Source organism: Benincasa hispida, chromosome 9 (genome assembly GCF_009727055.1).
Source record: "Benincasa hispida cultivar B227 chromosome 9, ASM972705v1, whole genome shotgun sequence".
NCBI lineage: Eukaryota > Viridiplantae > Streptophyta > Magnoliopsida > Cucurbitales > Cucurbitaceae > Benincasa > Benincasa hispida.
Genome location: NC_052357.1, coordinates 11,977,610 through 11,996,989, shown reverse-complemented (window position 1 = coordinate 11,996,989; position 19,380 = coordinate 11,977,610). Strand labels below are relative to the sequence as shown.

At 36.3% G+C, this 19,380-nt stretch overlaps 1 pseudogene; it reads right to left on the bottom strand.

The window, feature by feature from the left end:
• Positions 1-16,013: 16,013 nt before the first annotated feature.
• Positions 16,014-18,046, bottom strand: LOC120085437 (annotated as a pseudogene).
• Between the last annotated feature and the right edge of the window lie 1,334 nt (positions 18,047-19,380).

Below are 19,380 nucleotides of genomic sequence, written 5' to 3'. Positions count from 1 at the left end.
ACCGTGAGTTTAAAAGGAAATTGGATTTCTATTTTTGCAAAAAATAAAAAGAAGTTTTACAAGAACGATTGAAAAAGTTTTGAGTTTTTCTCTGACTCGCGGAAAAGAAACTAGTTGCGAGTTCATAGTCATCTCAAGTAAATATAGATGTATAAAACACGCTTGTTGGGCGAGATGCAATTTCTAATCTACGATTTCGCTGCAGTATTTACTAACGTTCGGCATAGTTTTGACTAGACGACCGTTGGCCTAAGGTAAACGATCGAGTGCTAGTGGCTAGCTAACGATCTGCATATTACTAAACTGATCACATAGTTTTGCTAGACGATCGCTTACCTCAAAGTAAACGATCATGTAGTGCCTGATAGGCGACAGACCGATCAACGATCGCTAGCTTTATGAGACGATCGCTTAGTCATCTAAACGATTTGGGCTTGACCGATTATATCATATATAATCAAAATACCTCTTGTCAATTTGAACATTTCAAATCAACACCAAGAATTGATCCTCAACTAAATCCATTGAGCTACTAAGGGGACCTCATGGACCTGCAGCTCGAAGTTTCAACGATACGTGAATAACTAACTAAACTCTTTAGTCACGAGGATCTACCATCCGTTAACAGCCAGGCACTCCACTAAAGACCGACAACTAAACTCTCCTTATCATAGATATATTATGTGTCCATCTTAACCAATCAGCAGTGCGACAACCCTTCATAGATCGCTCGTAGTACAGCTGAGCCAATAACCATTATGCCCCTGTAATTACATATGTCTCCTTAAGTACCAGTGATCTCTCTAATGAACATAAGTCATAGTTCTGCTATGACTGAGTCTTCTCTTTCAAAGAGAAGTCATGGCCATTATGTTCAAGCCTCGAAATTAGTCCTTAAGGGAGCAATCTCTCTACTTATCCCTGCTTCGGGAAATGAGTGAATTCCATCTTGTGGATTGAGTTCCCAGCTCCCAGATCAGACAAATCCCCAAAAAGGTATGCATGTTGAGTTAGCTATCTGGCCACTCTCACCCATACTAATCAAAGGATCGCCCTCAAAGGCAGAAGTTCCCAAAACACACAGGATTGAGGTTGTGTCACCTATGGTCGTTTAGGTGAGATGTAAGTCTTTAGTATCAACAGCGTTATATACAGAGTCTAGTCATCTTGTGGTCTAGGTCTTATACAAATTCTTTGTATAGGACACCCCCGCTCATACGTCTCCACATGAATGGTCAGGATCTATCATTTGTAGCAGTTTATAACACTTGCAAACTTATACAAAGCAAGCCGTATCCGTAGTGTCAACCGGATTAGGTATCCCACCTTAATCTTAATACTACAGACCTATTTAGGTTATCATTTAAGGCATGATCCACTTGTATATCACATATACATGCTCAAGTTCACATAAGATAACCAAAGAGCTTTGTTTATTTGATATGAGTAAATGCTAGAATTAAATAACACTTATTTTATTCCTTGAACAATGTGTATATTTACAAAACAACGAGACTCCGGGAGAATTAGGACACCAATCCCAACAAGTAGGACTATGATGTATTATTTTTTAGAGGGATCAGTGGTACTTAAGGAGTTCGATGTAAGTATATAGGCAAAAGGGTAAATTGGCTCAGTTGTACTTACGAGCATCTATGAAGGGTTACCGTAGTCTTGACTGGTTATATTCAATGGACATAGAAATATATCTATAGTTAGAAGAGTGCAGCTGTCGATCTTTAGTGAAGTGCCCGACAGTTAAGGATGGTGGATCTCGTGACTAAAGAGTTTAGTTAGCTATTCATGTACCGTTGGAGCTTCAAGCTACAAGTCCATAAGGTCCCCTTGGTAGCTCAATGGATTCAAGTTGAGAATCAGTTTTTGGGTCAATTTGAAGTGTTCGAATTGACAAGAGAGAGTTTGATTTATATGATATGATTAAACTGGTTCAATTATATATGATATAGATGACATGATGTATGAGATATATTAATTGGAGGAAAATGATATAAGTATGATTTATATCAAATAAAGGAGAAAAGAACTATGGTTTAAATGTTACATATGATATGATATTAAAACTATAGGTTATAAATATACTATGATAAGTTAATTATTATATTTATTTATAATTAAAACAATTATGAGATAACTGTGGGTAATTTCTCCTATAACCGTGCATGAAAGTTGGAGGTTGTATTCAGTTTTCATAATTGAAGGATAAAATGAAAAATGTTTTCATTTTGTAAAGTATCGTTTCATTAAGTACACTGCCAATTGTTTAGCTCACGAGAGACTACACGACAACTTTAAGTGTTTGTCTAAACGATCTTGTATACACGCCATTATCTAAACGATCGTGTAGCTTTTTACTAAACGATCGCGTGGCTAGCGAGTTTCTCTAAACGGTCATGTAAACAATCACACCTGTTTTCCTAAACAATCATATACTTACTGAAATTTTACTAAATGATCAAACACAAAGTCTATACAATAGACACTATACTCTCCAAACCTCTACCAAATCCAACAGAGCCTACACTTCATGGATTCTCACTCCGAGAATACCAAGGTACCTGAGTGGTGGTGTCCGAGAGGTAACTTGTTCGTGGAAAAGATTGTTCATGGTTGACCAGAAAATTGGGTAGACAATCGTAGAGACAACGAGAGGTTGCTGTTCTCGCATCCACGAGAGCAAGAGAAAATCAGAAGAAAGTTTTTCAAAGGTGAGTCTGATATTAAAGGTCTAAGTTAATTTTCGGACCAGATTTTGATATTCCAAGTACCATTTCGGTTTTGAACTTCTTTTGCAGTTGTGGTGGGTTTTAACGTTTCTACATTGTGTTTAAGAGTTAAATGCGTTTTTGGATGTGTGTTGATGAATGTTTATGGGATAGTTTCCTCTGTTTCAAGATTTTTTACGATTACAAAGTGTTGATTTGTAAGGGCCCCTGCATTTTTGGGCATAATTAACAAGCGATCGAGTTTGTAATTCAAAGTGTTTGAGTTCATTGAGTCGTTCGTGATGAAGTTTTGAAGCATGGAGATGCAGTTCTCATCAAGGAAGAAGGCCAAAGGTTGGTCGTATCGTGTAGCCTAAGGTAAACAATCGTTGAAATTTGGCTAAACGATTGTGTAGAAAAGTTTTGCACGAACGTGTAGTATTTACTAAACGAAAGGGTAAAAAGTTTTCTCTATCGTGTAGCATTGGTTTCTAGATCGCGTGGACGATGGAGGTAAACAATTGCCTAGAGCTTTTGATGCTCATCGTTTAATAAAAGGCACGCGCACTAAACGATCGTGTAGTTAGCATGCCTTATCGCATAGTCACTGACTACACAATCACGCGACATACAATACCTTGATGCTCGCTCAACGATCATTTAGACGATTGTGCTTCACCTCATCGTTCTCGTTTAGACGATCGTTTAAAGCTTGTGTTGCAAGATGCACGCTGCACGATCACGTGCCTTCATGCTTCATCGCATAGTCAAAGGTACACGGTCATTGCTAAACGATCGTTTAAGCTCAGGAAGCGTTGGTAAACGATTGAGTAAAGTGTTTACTCTCTCGTGTAGGCGATCACAAGGAGTTTCTTACATGATCAAGGAGATAGTTTTCTTCGCCCGAACGGTTCAAGACCCAGTTCGCCTGTTTGAACCGAAGACTCATTGCTATTTGTAACAGTTAGCTTTGTTTTTTAGGATTTGAGGCTAATTATCCCGGTTCATCAACTTTTATTTTATGACATGAGATGTATATTGTTTATATGCCATAATGTATGACATATAGATTGAAACCCACCTAAGGTTATGCAATTATTCATGCATCATATATTATAAGTATTGTAATATAGTTTCTGGCATGATGAAATTACAAGAGAGCATGCGTATGCATCATGAAATATAAGAGTTATATTTATGCATGCATTAAGCATGTTCATGCATCATCTTTATATTATAAGAGTTATAGTATAAAGGTGTATGGAAGTATGTGTGCTTGGTTCATTGTTTAGTTGTATAAGTGTTATATAACAGTAGCAACGTATGAACAATGCTTGGAGCATGACACTTAGGCTTGTTTATAAAAGTTATGAATGCCTTGTATGTGTAGCTTCGCATTGTGTTGGTTTTAGTTGGTTCTTGTTATAAGTGTTATAATGGAAATTAGAACTAAAATCGATAAAAAGAGTTGCATGCGGTCTTAGGTGAACTCATGTTTTAAAATGGTTTTAAAATTCGATTGAGATAGACCTAAGTTCAAGGTTCTAATACAATTAGATACCTAAGTTTAATCTTTTAAATTGGTTTAATAGGATTAAATTGATTGGCATAGAAGATTAAATTTATATTAAATCCATCTATAAGGGACCTTTTGTCTAAGGCGGGTTCTGTCTAGGTTGGGTACTTAAATGTTGGGATTGGTTTTCTAATTCTCCCGGAGTCTCATTATTTTGTAAAGATGTACATTATTTGATGAATAAAATAAGTATTATTTAATTATGGTATTTATTCATATCCAATAAACAAAACTTCTTGGTTATCTTATGTAAACTTATGCATGTATATGTGATATATAAGTGGATCATGCCTTAAGTGATGACCTAAATAGGTCTGTAGTATAAGGATTAAGGTGGGATACCTGATCCTAGTGACACTACGGATACGACCCGCTTTGTAGAGGTTTGCAAGTATTGTAAACTACTACAGATGGTAGATACTAACCATTCATGTGAAGACATGCGAGTAGGAGTGTCCTATACAAAGAGTTTGTATAAGACTTGGACCACAAGATGATTAGACTCTGTATAAAACATCGTTAATACTAGAGACTTGCATCTCACCTAAACGACCATAGGTGACACAACCTCACTTCTGAGTGTTTTGAGAACTCTTACCTTTGAGGGCGGTCCTTTGATTAGTATGGGTGAGAGTGGCCAAATTTTTAACTCAACATGCCTACCTTTTAGGGACATGTCTGACCTGAGAACTGGGAACTTAATCCACAAGATAGAATTAACCTTTTCCCGAAGTAGGGATAAGTAGAGAGATTGTTTCCTTAAATGTTGATTCTGGGGCTTGAACATAGTGGCCACAACTTCTCTTTGGAAGAGAAGACTCAGTCATAGTAGGACTATGACTTATGTTTATTAGAGGGATCAGTGGTACTTAAGGAGATAGATGTAATTATTGGGGCATAACGGTTATTGGCCCAACTATTCTTACGAGCAATCTGTGAAGGGGTTGTCCCACTACTGATTGGTTAAAATGGACACATAATATATCTGTGGTAAGAAGAGTTCAACTGTCGGTCTTTAGTGAAGTGTCTGGCAGTTAACGAATGGTGGATCCTGTGACTAAAGAGTTTAGTCAGTTATTCACGTACCATTGAAGCTTCGAGCTACAGGTCCATGAGGTCCCCTTGGTAGCTCAATGGATTCAGTTGAGGATCAATTCTTGGTGTTGATTTGAAATGTTCAAATTGACAAGAGGTATTTTGATTATATATGATATAATCGATTTGATGTATGAGATACATCTAGTAGAGGAATGATGTAAATGAGATTTACATTAAGTACCATGGAATAGGAAAAGAACTATGGTTTATATGTTTCATGAGATGAAATATTAAAACTATAGGTTATAAATATAGTGATAAGTTGGTTATCATTTATATTTATAATAATATTAATTATTGGATAATTAATTCTTTTTCTTTAAATAACCAATTGAGTGGGTGGTTATTGGATTCATGGTAACTGTAGGTTTAAAAGGAAAATGGTTATCCTAATTTTAATATGATTTTACAAACATTGAAGTTTTCATAAAAAGTTTTTGAGATTTTTCTCTCGGTGCAAAGGATCTCATGGTAGTTGTCAAGTAAATACAGATTTACTAAACGATAACTAGGGCTAGCTAAACGATCATGTAGTGGTGAGCTAAACAATCGTACAGTATTTACTAAATGATCACATAGTTTTGCTAGATGATCGCTTACCCAAAGTAAACGATCGTGTAGTGTCTGTAGGCGACAGACCGAGTTAAACGATCGCATAGCTTTTTCTAGATGATCGTATAGCTTTATCTAAACGATTGGGCATCAACCTATACGATAGGTCTCCGCCATCTCCCACTTGCCCAGTCGTGTACGCGCTCGGTGTTTTCTCCTTCATCTGCCTCATACCAAGTCCGAATAGAGCCCACTCTCTAGATTCTCATACCGAGAATACCAAGGTAGCCTTGTTGGTGGTGTCAGACTCAACTCGACACCGTTGAGGTTTTCTGGAGGCTGTTCGTTCTGTTGCTGAGGAGTTCGTGACTGAGGCGATCGTTGAGGATGAGCGTGAAGTGTTCGTGCTGTGTTCATTGCGGTGTTACAGTCGTGTAGATCGAGCATTCGAGGTTGCTGTTTTTCGAGCGGTCGCACAACGGAGCATGGAGACGCACTTCAAATATGCGTAGAGTTTGCTTTTTGTGCATTTAAGATTTTCATGCTGTAATTTCTGTATGAATTGTATAACCGCTTGTTTGAAGTCAACTGTAAATATATGTTCATTCATGATTGTAATTTGGAATAATCTTTCTTATGTTGCTCATGGAAATCTCGAACCCGATTTTCTTCATTAAGATGATGGAAATGGAACTCTAGGGCCTAAAATGACGGGTCACACTTACAGAAAATTGTTAAGCCAGTTAATAATTTCTTGACCAAATCAATGATGGCTAGTCGTTATAGGAGCAAGAGTTGTTCTGATATTAATGGCTGGTTGAGAATGTCTCAATTCAGAGGAGGGATAAATTGACTACCCTTCAGTGGCTTTTATCCTAAATCTATGAAGCGTCATTGCGAAACTAGATATCACACAGGATTCATTTCAGTTTTGCGCGTATTGGATGTTGTTTGTTTTTCAACGGGCATTTGCTAAAACCTAATGTAGGTTAATATGTTTCTTTTTCAGCAACATGAATGTTTTTCCATTAAATGCCTCTAGTTTGACCGATCACATACAGTGGAAAGAGTCCGTTACAACATATTTCGTGGTAAATGACCTCAAGTTTGTCATGGTTGAGGAGTGTCCTCAAGTCCCAACCCTTGATGCACCGTGAAACGTTTGTACTACATATGAGGAGTAGATGAAGGCTAATTCATCGACCCGACTTCACATTTTGGCTAACATACCTAATGCTTTGGCTAGAAGGGTTGAGAACATGGTCATTGCACGTGAGATCATGGACTTGTTGCAAGATTTTTTTGAACGTCAGTTCTTACTTTTCGAGCACAAAGGGATGGATGACCAATACACCAGTAATGTTAGTTCCAAGGATAACCTCCAGGAAGAGAAAGCAAGTGTTGTCGACTCTATTAAAGTTCATCAATAAGAATTGTTCTCTAAAATGGAACTTGGAGCTTATTTAGGTTCTGATACTAATCCCACTACTCTCCAAAAGAGAATGAAGTCTAAAGACAGTAAACATAATTTATTGGTCTTGGAGACGTGTTTGGTAGAGAATGATGATTCTGCCTGAATACTTGATTCAAGTGCTATTAACCACGTCAGTTTTTCCTACCAAAGATTTAGTTCCTGGCAAACGTTGCCACAGGGACAGTTGACTCTTTGAGTCAGTACTGGTGAGGTTGTTTCAACTATTGCTGTAGGCAGGCTGAAGTTATTTTTGGACAAAAAACATTATCTATTACTGGATAATGTTTTTATAGTTCCTCATATCAAGAGGAACTTAATCTCGATTTCTTGTCTCATTGAACAAGGCTATACCGTCTTCTTTTCTAAGAGTAAAGTGTTTATTTTCATGAATGGTATGGAGATGGGTTTTGATTCAATGGAAAATAACTTGTATGTACTAAGGTCGTTAGTCATAAAAGCCTTTCTTAATACTGAAATGTTCAGTACAGCGACAACTGCTAAAAGACCAAAGGTTTCTCCTGAAGAAAATGCCCATCTTTGGCATCTAATGTTAGGTCACATCAACCCCAATAGGATTGAGAAGGTTGTGAAATGTGGACTTCTAAAGAGTTTAGAAGAAAATTTCTTGCCAGTATGTGAATCATGCTTTGAAGGCAAGATGACCAAACAACCTTTTACTGAAAAAGGTTATAGACCCAAGGAAGCCTTGAAACTTATACATTCGGACCTCTATGGTCCAATGAGTGTGAAAGCTCCAGGTGGGTATGAATATTTCATCTCTTTCATAGATGATTATTCAAGGTATGGGTATCTCTACCTAATGCAACGTAAGTCTGAAGCTCTTGACAAGTTCAAGAAGTATAAGGCTGAAGTTGAAAACTTGTTAAGTAAGAAGATAAAAATACTATGATCTAATCGTAGTAGAGAGTATATGGACCTCAAACTCCAGAACTATATGATAGAACATAGAATTACGTCTCAACTCTCAGCCCCAGGAACACCTCAGCAGAATGGTGTATCAAAAAGGAGAAAGAGAACTCTATTGGACATGGTTCGGTCTATGATGAATTATGCTCATCTTTCAGACTCGTTTTGGGGATTTGCAGTGGAGACTGCATGCTATATTTTGAACAATGTTCCCTTAAAAAGTGTTTCTGAAATACCTTTTGAGCTATGGAGAGGCCGTAAAGGTAGTTTATGCCACTTCAAGATTTGGGGATGTCCGACCCACATGCTCATGACTAACCCAAAGAAGTTTGAATCGTGTTCAAAAGTTTTCCTTTTTATAGGCTACCCCAGGGAGACGAAGAGTGGATACTTCTATGATCCGAGTGAGAACAAAGTGTTTATGTCAACAAATGTTATCTTCTTGGAAGAAAACCACATCAAGAATCATAAACCACGAAGTAAGGTTGTTCATGAGATTTCCAATAAGACTACTGAGAGTTCAACAAAAGTTGTTAAACATACCGATAGATCAACAAAAGTTGATGATGTCGGTTTGTCTAGTCAACCATCTCAAGAGTTGAGACTATCTCGACGTAGTGGGAGGGTTATGAACCCATCGGAAAGCTACATGGGTTTGATTGAAACCCAAAACATCATATCTGATGATGGGGTCGAGGATCGTTTGTCTTATCAGCAAGCAATGGAGGTTATTGACAAAGATGAGTGGATTAAAAGTATGAACCAGGAAATGGAGTCTATGTATTTCAATAATGTATAGGAACTTGTGGATCAACTTGATGGGGTAAAACCTATAGGGTGTAAGTGGATCTACAAGTGAAAACGAGGTATAGATGGAAAGGTGTAGACCTTTAAGGCTAGACTTATGGTAAAGGTTTATACCCAGGTCAAGGGAATGGACAATGAGGAAACTTTCTCACCTGTTGTCATATTGAAGTCTATCAGGATATTCTTGTCCATAGCCACATTTTATGATTATGAGATATGACAAATAGACGTCAAGAATGCCTTTCTGAATGGTAATCTTAAGGAGACCATCTACATGGCTCAACCAAAGGGGTTCATTGTTCAGAGAAAAAGCAAGAAGTTTCCAAGCTTAATAGGTCCATTTATGGGCTGAAACAAGCGCCTAGATTGTGGAACATTAGATTTGACAGTGCGGTCAAATCATTTGGATTTTATCAGAATGTTGATGAGCCTTGTGTTTACAAGAAAATCATCAACAACTCAATAGCTTTCCTGATACTGTATGTGGATGATATCCTACTCATTGGGAATGAGTAGGCTTTCTGACTGTCGTTAAAAAGTGGCTAGCCGCCCAATTCCAAATGAAAGATTTGGAAGAGGTGCAATATGTTCTAGGGATCCAGATCATTTGGGATTGTAAGAACAAAAGGTTAGTCCTGTCTCAGGCATGTACATTGATCAAATGTTGATCAAGTACAGGATGTAAGATTCCAAGAGGGGTTTGTTACCTTTCAGGCATGGAATTGTTTTGTCTAAGGATCAATATCCTAAGACATCTCAAGAGGTTGAGGAGATGAGACAGATTCACTATGCTTCGGTTGTTAGAAGCTTAATGTATTCAATGTTATGTACTAGACCCGACATTTGCTATGCAGTAGGGATTGTCAGTCGTTATTAGTCCAATCCAGGATTAGATCACTAGACGTCGATCAAATCGATCCTCAAGTATCTTTGAAGAATGAGCTCTACATGCTCATGTATGGAGATAAGAATTTGATATTTACAGGATACACAAACTCTGACTTTCAGACTGATAGAGATTCTCAGAAATCGACATCGGAGTCAACGCTCACTCTGAATGAAGAGGTTGTAGTTTGGCGAAGCATCAAGTAAGGATACATCGCTGACTCCACTAAGGAAGCCAATACGTAGCCGCTTGTGAAGCTGCTAAAGATGTTGTTTGGCTTTGGAAGTTCCTTACAGATTTGAAAGTTGTTCCAAATATGTCTTTACCGGTGGTAAATTCAAAGGAACTTCAGAGTCATCATAGAGGCAAGCATATTGAATAGAAATATCATTTGATCAGGGAGATTGTGCATCGCGGTGATGAGATAGTCACGAAGATCGCATCGGAGCACAACGTTGCTGATCCGTTTACAAAGGCCCTCACGACTAAAGTGTTTGAGGGTCATCTGGAGAGTCTAGGTCTACAGGGCAAGTGGGAGATGATACTGGGTATAAAGTATGCCCTAGTTTATTGTATATTGTACTTGTTTTTTTTCATGTATTGCACACTAGTATCCCAAGGCATTAGAACAAGTGGGAGATTGTTGGGATTGGTGTCCTAATTCTCCAGGAGTCTCGTAATTTGTAAACTTTGTACACATTGCTATGAATAAAATAAGAGTTATTTTATTTACATTTACTCATATCCAATAAACAAAGATATGTGATTATTGTATGTAAACTTAAGCATGTATATGAGATATACAAGTGGATCATGAAGGAAATCAAACATGAAGATTTCCATGAGCGGAAGGATCATTCCAAATTCCATTCGAATTGAACACCAACAATTACAGTCAATAAACGGAAATTAACAAGTCATGCACAACATGAAATTACAACATGCTAACAAGAGTATCAAGGGATAGAGTATACGTACCTTTGAAGAAACGTTCTTCAAGAATCCCTCGAATAGTCTCCTATGCGTTCAACAATAGCAACGCTCGAACATAATGACCAGACTGCTATCAACAACACGAACAAAACGAATAGCCTCTACGAAACCAATCGAGTCACACTCGATTCATGAAGTGAGTGAGGACACCACCACAATGGTTACCTTGGTATTCTTAGTGTGAGAATCCAGGAGTTGTAGGCTCTGTATGATCTTAGCTTGAGGAAGAGGCTAGAGGACAACGATCGTGTAGACGATCAAGCAAGTGGGAGATAACACAGTCTATCGTATAGTCAAAGCTCCACAATTCTTTAGTCTCTACACAGCTATCGCTCAGTGAAACTCTTTCACTTGATAGCTTATTCGTGAGTTATTTTCGAAACAAGTAACTCTCTAAATTTAGGAAAACATTTTTTCCTTTTTATCTCACGGTTACCATAAAACCACCAATACCCTCCCACTCAATTGGTTATTAGAGAAAAAGATTTAATTATCATATAATTAATTTATTACAAATAAATATGATAACCAACTTACCATATTATATTTATAACCTATAGTTTTAATATTTCATCTCATGAAACATACAAACCATATTTCTTTTTCTATTTTATGGTACTTAATTTAAATATGATTTACATTAATTCCTCCACTTAATGTATCTTATACATCATACCAATTATATCATATATAATTAAATTTTCTCTTGTTAATTTGAACACTTCAAATTAACCCAAAAAACTTATTCTCAACTTGAATCCATGAGCTACCAAGGTGACCTTATGAACTTGTAGCTTGAAGTTTCAATGGTACGTGAATAACTAACTAAACTCTTTAGTCACGAGATCCACCATCCGTTAACTGTCGAGCACTCCACTAAAGAATGACAGTTGCACTCTTCTCACTATAAATATATTTCTATGTCCATATCAACCAATCAACAGTGCAATAACCCTTCACAAATCACTCATAAGTACAATTGGGCCAATTTACCATTTTGCCCCTGTAGTTACATCTAACTCCTTAAGTACCACTGATTTCTCTAATGAACAATAAGTCATAGTCCTACTATGCCTGGGTCCTCTCTTCCAAAGAAAGGATGTGGCCACTATGTTCAAGACCCAGAATCAGCCCTTAAGGGAGTAATCTATCTACTTACCCTACTTCGGGGAAAGAGTGAATTCCAGGTTGTGTAACTGAATTCCCAGTTCCCCAATCAGATAAATCCCCGAAAAGGTAGACTTTTTGAGTTGACAATCTGGTCACTCTCACCCATACTAATCAAAAGACCACCCTCAAAAGCAGGAGTTCCCAAAACACTCAGGATTGAGGTCATGTCATTTATGGTCATTTTGGTGAGATGTAAGTCTCAATTATCAATAGCGTTATATAAAGAGACGAATCATCTCGTGGTCCGGTCTTATACAAACTCTTTGTATAAGACTCCCCTGCTTGCATGTCTCCACACGAATGGTCAGGGATCATCTGTAGTAGTTCACAACACTTGTAAACCTCTACAAAGCGGGTCATATCCGTAGTGTCACCAGGATAAGGTATCCCTTCTTTATTCTTATACTATAGACATTTTAGGTTATTACTTACGGCATGATCCACTTGTATATCTCATATACATGTTTAAGTTTACATACAATAACCATGGATCTTTGTTTATTGGATATGAGTTAATGCAAATAAAATAATTCTTATTTTATTAATAAGAATGTGAACAAAGTTTACAAACTATGAGACTCCGGGAGAATTAGGACACTAATCTCAATAGATCATACCTTAAGTAATAACCTAAAAATTTTGTAGTATACGGATTAAGGAGGGATACCTTATCTTGGTGACACTACGGATACGACCCACTTTGTAGAGGTTTACAAGTGTTGTGAACTACTACAGATGGTCTGATCCTGACCATTCATGTGGAGACATGTGAGCGGTGTCCTATACAAAGAGTTTGTATAAGATCGGACCACGAGATGATTCGTCTCTTTATATAATGCCGTTGATAATTGAGACTTACATCTCACTTGAATGATCATTGGTGACATGACCTTAATCCTGAGTGTTTTGAGAACTTCTGCCTATGAGGGTGGTTCTTTGATTAGTATGGGTGAGAGTGGCCAAATTACCAACTCAACAAGCTCACATTTTTGGGGATTTGTCTTATTGGGGAGCTAGGAACTCAATTATATAAGACAGAATTCACTCCTTCCCTGAAGCAGGGGTAAGTAGATGGATTACTCCCTTAAGGGCTAATTCCGGGTCTTGAATATAGTGGTCACATCCTCTCTTTCGAAGAGACGACCCAATCATAGTAGGACTATGAATTTTTGTTTTTTAGAGGAATCAGTGGTACTTAAGGAGTTAGATGTAATTATAGGGGCAAAACGATAAATTGGCCCAACTGTATTTACGAGTGATATGTGAAAGGTTATCGGATTGTTGATTGGTTGATATGGACACAAAAATATATCTGTAGTGAGGAGAGTGCAGCTGTCGATCTTTAGTGGAGTGCCCGACAGTTAACAAATGGAGGATCCCATGACTAAAAAGTTTAGTCAGTTATTCACGTACCATTGGAGCTTCAAGCTACAAGTTCATAAGGTCCCCTTGGTAGCTCAATGGATTCAAGTTGAGAATAAATTCTTGGAGTTAGTTTGAAGTATTCAAATTAACAAGAGGAAATTCAATTATATATGATATAATTGGTGTGATGTATGAGATACATCAAGTGGAGGATTAATGTAAATATGATTTATATTAAGTACCATAAAATAGAAAAAAAACTATGGTTTGTATATTTAATGAGATGAAATATTAAACTATAGGTTATAAATATAATATTTTAAGTTGGTTATTGTATTTATTTATAATATATTAATTATATGATAATTAATTTCTTTTTCTCTAATAATCAATTGAGTGGGAGGTTATTGGCGGTTTTATGGTAACCGTGAGATAAAAAGGAAAAATGTTTTCATAAATTTAGAGAGTTACTTGTTTCGGAAATAACTCACGAATAAACTATCAAGTAAAGAGTTTCACTAAGCGATAGTTGTACAGAGACTAAACGATCGTGGAGTTTTGAATATACAATAGTTCATCAGCTGATTGTGGCTAAATGATCGAGTGGCTAAGTCTATACGATAGGCTGTCATTTTCTAAACAATCGAGCATATCGTCTATATGATAGACAACTTTCTATCTCCCACTTGCTCCATTGTCTACACGATCGTTGTCCTCCAGTCTCTTCCTCAAGTCAAGATCATACAAAGTCCACAACTTCTGCATTCTCATACCGAGAATACCAAGGTAATCATTGTGGTGGTGTCCTCACTCACTTCGTGAATTGAGTGTGACTTGATTGGTTTCGTGGAGGCTGTTCATTGTGTTCGTTCTATTGGTAGCAGTTTGTTTGTTGCGTTCGTGTTGCTGTGAACGCTTGTAGATTGATCGAGGGATTCTCGAAGAATGTTTCTTCGAAGGTAGGCATACTCTATCCCTTGATACTTTTGTTAGCATGCTATAATTTTATGTTGTGCATGACCTGTTAGTTTCCATTCTTGTACTGTAATTGTTTATGTTCAATCTGAATGGTATTTGGAACGATCCTTCCGCTGCTCATGGAAATCCTCATGCTTGATTTCCTACAATTGGTATCAGAGCCAGGTTGTTCTGATATCCCAAATCAAATGAGGATATATTAAAGGAGATATAACAAAACATATTTCACCAAAGCTTTTCTACACTCGTGATCTTGAAGAAAATGGTGACATCACTGTATAACAAATTTGTTGTACCCTCATGAAAACTACACTCATGATCTTGAAAAAAAATGTGGCTTCACTGTACAACAAATTTGTTCAAAAGATAACCTAGCAGACTTATTTACAAAATCATTAACAACTACAACCTTTGAGAAATTGGTGCATAATATTGGAATGTGACAATTCAGATATCTCAAGTGATGTTTCCATGAGGGAGAGTAGATATACTATATTCTTTTTAAGAGTATTAGATTATATGAAATATGTATTTTTTTCCTTCCTAGGATTTTTTTTCCAATGGATATTTTTTCTAATTACGATTTAATGAAACATATTTCATATATATATATATATAATGGGTATCTAAGGGAGAGTATTATAAACATCACAAATTATGTACAAAATAGATACTCATTCTTAGTGTCAAAAAGGTAAATGTCACTCCGTCTGCACTCCATTTATAGTCATTCTTGTACATACTCATTCTTAGTGTCCATATAATCCACTTCCTACTTGCCAATTTGCCTATAAATAATGGCATTTGGTGGGTTTTGAAAGACACACATTCAGCAAAATCCAAAAAGATTGGAGAAAGTGGAGAAATTCATCATTTTTATTTTATTTCCTTTTATTATTTATTTATTTATTTCATATTTTTATATATTATGTTTAATTTATTTTAATATTATATTATATTTATTTTAATATTATATCTTATTGGTAGTTGTATTCTCATTGTGCTCCTCAAATTTACTTATTACTTTTGATAGTTTGAATTTTTAGTAAGTACTTGGGTGTATTTTGCTCCATATTAGCCTACATGTTTAGGAAAATTTTCTAATCTATAGAGACCAAAAATGTTTCCAAACCTTTCAAACTATATAGTCATTAAATTGATAATAAAAAACAACAAATATATTGTACTTGTTTTCTTTTTTTTTTTTTTTGGTGGTCCTAACCCCTAGGTGTTGAGTAATTTTTCGATCACATCATAGTGTCCATATATCTCAATGCATTAATAAAAGATAGTAGAATGATATATCAAGGTTAAGATGAATATAACACAACTTTAAATAGTATGTACCTATCCAAAGGTTCAAATGGCCCTTCCTCTATTGCTTCGTTTTAAAAAAATTGAATGATAAGTTAGCTTATGATGCTAGGGATCATTTAGAACTTTTCTTTTTCTTTTTTTTTTTTTTTTTATCAAAAAGTGTAGTTTCTCTTTAAAAGATTATATAAAGATTTACAAACACCAAATAGAATGACTTGAACAAATATTTTAGTTGGTAATTAAATCGTACTTGGTATGTATTTAAAATTACATGGTTAATACATATCAAATTATAATATGGTATATAATCTTAATTATTTTTTTTTAAAAATGCAATCAGTTTACAGTAGCAACAAGACAATAAAGGAGGAATTTGGGCATCTAATTGTAAGCACCGGAAGCCAATTTTGCTCTGAGTTCTTTTCTAAGGATTTTGCCCGATGGAGCCTTTGGAATAGCATTGACGAAAAACACACGTTTTAACCTCTTGTAGAATACCACTTGTTTTGTTATGAATTGCTTTACATCCTCCTCTGTTATTGCGCCGCCGTTCGCCTTCACCACAAACGCCACCGGCACTTCTCCGGCCTCCACGTTCGGCATACTAAAAACCAAAAGGAAAGAAAATATGATTAGAAATGAAATTCCCACAAACAATTTATAGTGATAACAAACAATGAAATTCATTTAAACTCACCCAATAACTGCAGCATCGGATAGCTTAGGATGAGTGATAAGAAGGGCCTCTAGCTCGGCAGGCGCCACTTGAAAGGCCTTGAATTTGATAAGCTCCTTAAGTCGGTCCACAATGAATAGCTCGTCGTCGTCATCGACAAAGCCAATGTCACCGGTGTGAAGCCATCCTTCTTTGTCAATAGTCCTCTTGGTTGACTCCAAATCATTCAAATATCCTTCATGATTTGATCTCTCTAATACATATCTCTCCGGCGGAATTGCCGGCAAGAGGCGCCGGTTTCTGGGTCGACAATTTTCATCTCTGCATTACGGACGACAGTTCCACAGGCTCCGGCTTTTACTTGAAACGGCTCTTTCGCAAAAAGCCAAACTCATGCTTAGAACCGGACCGGCCTCCGTCATTCCATACCCTTGTCCGAGAACCGCCGCCGGAAATTTCTCCCTCACGGCGTCTTCCAACTCCTTTCCCAGTGGTGCTCCACCGGATTTTAGAACCCTCACTGACGATACGTCGTATTTCTCAAATTCCGGCGACTTAGCAATGGCCAAAAAGATCGGCGGCACAATGGGCATGATCGAAATTCTGTATTTCTCAATCAATTGCAAAAGAGAAAACGATGTCAAATTTCTGCATAATCATAATCGAAGCACCGACGCGTAGCCCACACAGCAAAATGGAATTGAGTGAATAGATATGGAAAAACGGCAGCACACAGAGGATAACATCATCGCCGTGATAATAGAGGTTTGGATTTTGGCCGTCCATTTGTTGAGCAACGCTTGTGATTACCTTTATGCGTCAACATAACTCCTTCGGCAAACCGGTGGTGCCGGAGGAGTACGGCAGCGCCACCACGTCGTCGGGGGAAAAATCCACCGGCGGCGCATTAGATTCATCAGCCCCACTCAAAACAGAGAAATAACAAACAACCCTCAACAGCAAAATCAACGCTGACGATTTTAACACCATTTTCAGCCAAATCCTTAACCCGATCGTAAAAGCAGGCCATCGTCACGATCAATTTCGCATTGGCGGCTTTTGCCTGTTTGGCGATTTCAACGGCCGTGTAAAAAGGGTTCGCCGCCGTCATGATGGCGCCCCGGTACGACGCGCCAAGGAAGGTGAAGACAAACTCCGGGGAGTTGGGAAGCAAATTCATGACAACGTCACCCTTTTTAATTCCGAGATTGTGTAAGCCGGCGGCGACTCTCCGGGCCGTTTGCTGAACGTCGTGGTAGGAGTAAACATCGCCGGTGGCGCCGTTGATCAAACAGGGGCGGGAGGAAAATTTAGGCATATTCTGGAAAACGTAATCGTGGAGTGGGAGATGATTGGGAATGTGAATATCGGGAAGCTTTGAACGGAAAATGAATTCATTAGTTTGGTTTGATTCAAAGGCCATTGTTGAAGTTAAATTTAGAGGTTGAAGAAGAACAGAGAGAAACGGAGTGGGAAAGAGAGAGAAGAGAAAAAGTAGAGATGAGTTCGGTGTGAAGATGGATAAAGAAGAGTAAGGGATTATATAGAAATTAGAAAATGATATAAAATTTAAGTTTGGTTGGTGAGAAAATTAAATTGGAATTTTGTTTTTTAATTGTGTAATTTGCAATGGTGGTCAGATTGGATGTGAGGTCCGAGGAAATGGGTATTGTTCTGAGTTCTCACCAACCCACAAAGTTTTTGACTATGAGGAAGAAGAAGAACGAAATTAACGAAATAATTTCAACTTTTTATTCCTAACTCATCCTCCACTGGGTTGGTGGGTTCTGAAATCAATCCGATCAGACTCGTACAGTTTCACTTGAGTTAATCCACGAGTTCAACTAAAATAAAATAGTATTATTAATCTTTTAAAATTAAAAATAATATTTCTTTTACTTTAAAATTTGTTCAATTTTAGTATGTCTACTTTTTTTTAAATACTATATTTTACTATGTATTCTTTCAATTAATCTTAAATTTAGTTTATTGAAATTAATTTTTATTGAACTTAATAATAACAATAATTTTCATGCAAATAAATATAATATATTAATATGTTTCAAAATTTATATTGAAAATGCTAAAAAAAAATGAAAAAGTAATGAAAATCCACAATAAACTAGTATTAGTGACTAAACTTAAGATGTATGGAAAGTATAGGGACTAAAATTGAACAAACTCTAAGTAAAGAGACTAAAATGATATTTTAACATTTTTTTAATATGTATTTTATGTACAATACAACTATATTTACGTATATTTGTTTAATTTTATTTAATTCCATACTTTTTTGGATAAATTATTCTCTAACTCAAATGTTTTATGGTTGGATTGAATTGGCTCTATTATTTGATAAGGACGATTTGGGTTGAAGAAACTTACCACCCTTAGACTATCTCCAAAATACTTCTAACCCACCAAACACTAAATTTTACTATAAACTCTATATGTTTCATAGGCTTATTATAAAATTGTTGGTTCATTTTTTTAATTCATCCACTAATTTTAATACTATGAAATAGAAATTTAAGTTCAATTAATATACAAATTAGCTTTTGAACAATATTACTAAAACTTACCATTTTAAATCTAATTTTATCTATAATTTTTTTTCTTAATCTGCCCATTTTGTATCATGTATTTTTTTCCCTAAAATTATATATATATTTTTTTAAAAAAAACCGGTATCAATATTTTATCAATACATTTGAATTAAAATTTTAGGGTTCTTTTTAAGTTATTTAAAATTATTTATACTTTATAGCAAAAAAAATTTTTAAAAGTAGAAAGCACTTTTTTTAGATACAGTACGATGAATTTGTAGATGTAGTGACA